The following is a 5,978-nucleotide window of genomic DNA, read 5'->3' as shown; positions in this document are numbered from 1 at the left end:
ATATCTTCTGGGCATAATTCTGGGTCGAGGAGGATTCTTTCTGACTAGGGGCAATTCCAACCAATTCTTGAGTTTTGGGCCACAGTAGGACTTCATTCTGTCAATGTGTATGACCTTTGGTTTACCCCTGGGATTCTGTTGGACTCGATACACTACATCTGACAGTCTTGTAACAACCAAATACGGACCAGTCCATTTGTGCATGAGCTTGGGGCTATAACCTCTTTTTCTCGACACACCATGCAGCCATACCCATTCTCCCACTCTGTAGCTACGCGGCACGCTATTCCGATCGTAGTTATGTGACTGGTGATCCGCAGACAATTTCAATTTCTCTCGAGCTGTTTCATGCGCGTCTTGCAACCTATTTCTGAGTCGGGATGCATAATCATTGTCTTCAATCTCCTCATCTCCAGGTTGACTGAAATACAGGTCTACCGGGAGGGTGACTTCTCGTCCCAGCATCATCATTGATGGCGACTCTCCAGTCGACTCTTGGACGGCTGTCCTGTACGCCAGCATCGCAAAGGGGATCCTCTCGTCCCAGTCGTGCTGATGTCGGTCGGGGTCAAGGGATGTGGTCACCATTGTGATTAAGGTACGATTAAATCTCTCTATGAATCCATCTCCTTGTGGATGAAAAGGGCAGGTCCTAGTTTTCTTTATTTGCAACAGCTTGCACACCTCTCTTATCAGCTGTGATTCAAAGTTTCTTCCTTGATCTGTGTGAAGCTCGCGGGGCATACCAAAACGACAAACTCCTCGACAAACACTTTGGCTACAGTCTCGGCCTCCTGGTTTGGAAGAGGAAAAGCCTCTACCCACTTTGTGAAATAATCACCAATGACTAAAACATAGACATTTCCACGGTCTGTTCTGGGAAGGGGGCCTAAAATGTCCATGGCGACCCGTTCGAGTGTTCCTCCTACTCTGTACTGTTGAAGAGGGGCTTTAGCTCTCTTTGGGGGGTTCTTCACTCTGGCACAAATGGTGCACTGTCTTACCCATGACCTCACGTCAGCTGCTAGGCCAACCCAGTAATAACGGTACTGGACTTTGTGGAGTAGTTTATTCACACCGAGGTGACTTCCAGTATTAGTGTTGTGCAATTCAGCTAACACAATGGGTCGTAATGCTTTAGGGAGCACTGTTTTCCAGTGTGTTTCTTTCCCATCGTCGGATTCCCAACGTCTTACTAGGACTCCATCTTTTACCTCCAGCACGTCCCACTTAGCCCAGTAAGTTTTCACGGCTGGTGATAGACTGGATACATCTTTCCACGCAGGCTTGTTATTTGATTCCTCCTTCCATCTCAGAACATGCTTGATGTCAGCATCCGAGAGTTGTGCTCTCCTAATTTCATCTGTAGTCATCTTTGGGGCTAGTGTCACAGCTTGTAGTCTACTCTCTATCCCAGTTACATCTCTATCTACTGTATCATCACAGTCACCAGGGCTGCGGCTTTCCTCAGCCATCCTATAATAACAAATAACAGTAAACCTCAATTAAGTAAAGTAATAACTACTACTTCACTCAATAATACAACATTACTCATTACTTCACTGCTTCCCTCCACAGATATCCTGCATTTGTCCACATTGTGAGCATGGACGTCGTGACAGACCATCAGCATTGCCGTGACTGCGGCCTGGTCGATGATGAACGGTAAGCTTGTATTGGCTAATAACCTCCAGCCATCTAGCTAACTGACCCTCTGGGTTTTTGAAGTTCATCAACCACTTGAGTGGTGCATGATCAGTGCGAACTAGTACATCTTGTCCATACAGATAGTGTCGAAAGTGCTTGACAAAGTGAACCACAGCTAGAAACTCTTGACGTGTGATGCAGTAGTTCTGCTCAGCCACATTTAGTGTTCGACTTCCGTATGCTATCACTCTCTCCACACCATCACTTTCTTGGGACAGGACCGCTCCAATAGCATATTTGCTAGCATCGGTGTCAAGAATGAAGCGCTCTCCCAGCTTCGGATAGGCTAAGATTGGGGCAGTAGTGAGCAGCTCCTTCAGAGTAGTGAACGCTTTCTCACATTCGTCGGTCCAGATGAAAGGCTGGCTCTTCTGAGTGAGCGCTGAGAGTGGCTTGGCAACTTTGGAGAAATTCCTCACAAACCTACGATAATAGGAAGCAAGTCCCAGGAAGCTCCTTACTTCTGTCCGGTTCGTGGGAGTAGGCCATGATGTCACTGCTTCTACCTTAGCAGGATCCGTGCTCACACCATGCTCTGACACAACATGTCCTAAGTACAAGACTTCTCGGCGAAAGAGATGACATTTCTGTGGTTTTAGTTTCAGCTTGGCCTCTCGCAGTCTGTCAAAAACTAAGTGCAGCCTCTCGATCATCTCATTCACAGTTGAACCAAAAACGATCACATCATCGATGTAAATGAGTAGGATCTTACCATGCAGTCCTCTAAGCACAGTCTCCATAAGTCTCTCGAATGTTGAAGGGCCATTGCAAAGTCCGAATGGCATGACTTCGAACTGGTATAAACCGCCGGCCACCACAAATGCAGATTTCAGCTTGGCGTCGTAGTCGAGTGGAACTTGCCAATATCCTGAGGCCAAATCCAACGTGCAAAAGTACCTTGCACCTGCCAAGTGATCAATAGACTCATCGATGCGTGGTAAGGGGTATGAATCTTTCACTGTGTTCTTGTTCAGAAGTCGATAATCTACACAGAATCTTTTCTGTCCATCTTTCTTGTCTACCAATACCACCGGGGACGACCAGGGACTAGATGACGGTCTGATGATTCCTCTTTCCAGCATATCAGCCACTTGCTTGTCGATTTCCTCCTGTTGACCCATGGGGGGACGACGGGGTCGTTGCCGTATTGGTGCTGGACATGTCGTATGGATGCTATGCGTCACCTTGTCTGTTCGACCGAGATCATGATCACCAGATGAAAATACATCATGATATTGCGACAAAAGATCAGCAACTTGGTTGTGGTGTTCCTTACTGGTATTTGCTGTTGCATCTTCATAAAGCTGAGAAAGATGTAGAGGGACTTTGGTTTGGTCTGGCTTGAGTGAAGCTACTTTCAGAACTTCGTCGGCTTCATTTACACATGAGATGTCTTCTCCATTCATGTATATGGTCATTCTCTCGCAGTCAATGGAAGCATTGCAGTGGTGAAGAAAATCCATACCTAGAATTCCATCCTGCTCGATTTCTGCCACTACCATCTCACAGTCATACAGCTTTGTTCCTATCTGCAGTGGTATCTCAGCATCGCCGTGAACGTGAATGGGAGCTCCATTAGCTTGCAGTAGTTTAACATCACTAGACTTCAACTCACAACTAACATCAACAACTTTGTGAAACACCGAACTCGAAATAACCGAAACAGTTGCACCAGTATCAACCAACAGTCTAATCACTTCTCCATTGCAATTTGCTTCTATATACATGCCATTAGTGATTTGTGTAATGGTGCAGATAACACTCTTCCTCTCTCCCACCTCATCTAAGCCTTCGGGCCTGGTTGGTTGGGTGGCCTCGCCGTGGCCCATCGGGAAGACCTCATGTCGTTTCCCTGTCTCCTATCTTTAGCTGGGCACGCTCTGCTGAAATGACCAGGGTTCCCACAGTTATAACAGACAGGATCTGATCTAGATGTAGGAGGTGCAATCAATTTCTGAATCATGTCTGACAGTTGCTTCACACTTGCTTTCAATTCACCAATTTCCTTCTTTGTTCTGTCATCCATAGGTGCTGACTCAGTTTTGGCGTCTACTGTGCGGATGGGGCGAGACTGACGACGATCTCGGGCTTTCTCTGATTTCATGAAGGACTCCGTCGCCAGGGCAGCTTGGATTGCGTCGTCTAACGTCACTGGGTTGGAACGGAAGATGCTGGCGCGAATCTCAGGCTCATTTATCGCCTCCATGAAGTGAACCTTAGCCAAACGTTCCCGAGCAACAGTTCCCATCTCGGGGTAAGCCAGACTTGACAGGTCGCGGATGGCTTGCCCTAACTCCTGAACCGATTCATCTCGACCACGTCGCCTCATTCGCAACTCAAGGAGGAAGTTCTCGGCCTGCTCTCCCGGGCCAAAGCGTTTCTCCAGCTGAGTAACCAGTTCACTGTACAGTATGGGGCCGTCTGCTGACAAATTGTTCAGCACTCTCAACGCAGGTCCTTGGAGCCTTGTCGCTAGATACTGCCCTGCTTCGACGTCATCCCACGCGTTAAGTCGTTTGCAGACCTCAAAATGCCGTCTATAATCAGCCCATGGAGTTCTCCCTGCGAACTTCTCTGGCAGCACGTCCTTGCGATACAGAGCTGCTGCAGACTGGCGACCGTGTACTTCAGTAGCTGCTTGACTGTCGACGTATCGGGGGTTTGCCCTAAAGCTGCGTGCATCATACTCGCGACGCTTGTCTGCCGGAATTGCGTCACCAAACTCTCTCACTCGCACAGCAACCTCTGGGTCATTATCATCAGCTGCCCAACTTTTTGCACCTGGACTGGTGTTAGTCCCTAAGTCAAACAGTACTTCAGGAGTGCTGTTTTCTTTTTCAGTGCTCATCTGAATTGCGCAAGATAAAAATAATGTTTGCGTGTTTGTTTGTTCAATTTAGATTTTTGTTCATCTAATCTTTTGAAAAACATTAACTTTGGTGTGCCTCTTACAATATATCAGGAGTATAACTCCCATGTTATTAACTACGTGTGCACATACAGCCTGTACTGTACCTTAAATATTTACTACCACCTGCTCATAATGATGTACTTCTTTTATGAGCCTCAGTCGTACAGTACAGTATACCAACATTAACTCCTGTTCTGTTTTAATCTAACTGCAGTATTCCATATAACCCATTACATTCCACACTCACATACGCACGAAGTAACCTGACCATCTCCCTATACTGTCATCCCTCAATAACACAACCATAACACACTAACTTGCCACTTCTTATAACTTTCCATAACCAACATCCAATCATGTAACCTTACCCAATAAGCTGTCACCCGGCGCCTACGGTGATGCTTCCATCACAAAAACCTTTGACACCATCCATACTCCAGCCATCTTCTTACGATACATTTTCAGCAAATGCTAACTCCAACCTTCAATCCCAACGTGGCAATCAAAAACTAGCAGTTAGTAAATCCACCGTGGCAGTTAAAGACAACCTACTGCTTCTCATCAAAAACTGTAACAGTTTACGAATCCACTGTGCCAGTCTAAGAAATCCTACCGTGGCAGTTATAGGAATCCTCTTGGTAGTTTGAAAAATCCCAACTATCCCACCGCTTGCTTAATTTTTCTTGTGGCAGTTAAGGAAATCCTCTCGACAGGAAATCCCACCGCTGCCACCAAAAACTGTAACGCGAAACCCTCCAAACCAGTATGCTGCCACCACGTGTCGAGAGAGGGACACGACCTCATCTAAATGGTCTCATTGCCATGTGTACCTAGAATAACGTGTGCGAGGGAAGTGTCTATAATGTCAGGACCTACGAACCATGTGACTACAACAACTTCCACTCCGCCTACTCCGTTCATCCACACAACCACATCACCACTAGTAACCCTATACGTTTCGCGTGTAGCGTGTTCACAGTTTATCATGCTGCCGAGCTTCGATGCTGGGTAAGTAGCTCGCAGTCCACGAACTATTATTTCCAAACTGCCTACTAAATAGATGTTACGGGATTCACTGCCACAATCCACACACTCAATCGGATACTTGAAACTGCTGCAACTCTATATTGACTTTGCTGTAGACTTCACACTATAATACTAGCATCCTATGTGTAGTTCTATGTGTATGAGGGTAGGGTACGATTGTCATGCCTACAATACATGTCATTATGTTTATGGATAGCCATAGCCTATATAGACTTGTGTGTATATCCATCACTAACCACACGTAGCACTAGCAATAGCACTAGTCATTATCACCTGCCATTTATCACTTGTCATCATCACCTGCCGTTATCAC

The 5,978-nt window shown here is 46.4% G+C and overlaps 1 long non-coding RNA gene across 1 annotated transcript; it reads left to right on the top strand.

Annotated features, from left to right (window-relative positions):
• Positions 1–421: 421 nt before the first annotated feature.
• LOC139730351 (uncharacterized) lies at positions 422–4,222 on the top strand. Its single transcript, XR_011710920.1, has 3 exons — positions 422–598; positions 1,579–1,665; positions 3,736–4,222. It is a non-coding gene; the product is annotated as an uncharacterized lncRNA (long non-coding RNA).
• Positions 4,223–5,978: the final 1,756 nt, after the last annotated feature.

Source organism: Diadema antillarum, unplaced genomic scaffold (assembly GCF_040938485.1).
Source record: "Diadema antillarum isolate AM-2024a unplaced genomic scaffold, OU_Dant_1.0 seq00000303_RagTag, whole genome shotgun sequence".
Classification (NCBI taxonomy): Eukaryota; Metazoa; Echinodermata; class Echinoidea; order Diadematoida; family Diadematidae; genus Diadema; species Diadema antillarum.
The sequence above is the reverse complement of the archived record's forward strand: the minus strand, read 5'-3'. Positions and strand labels throughout refer to the sequence as shown.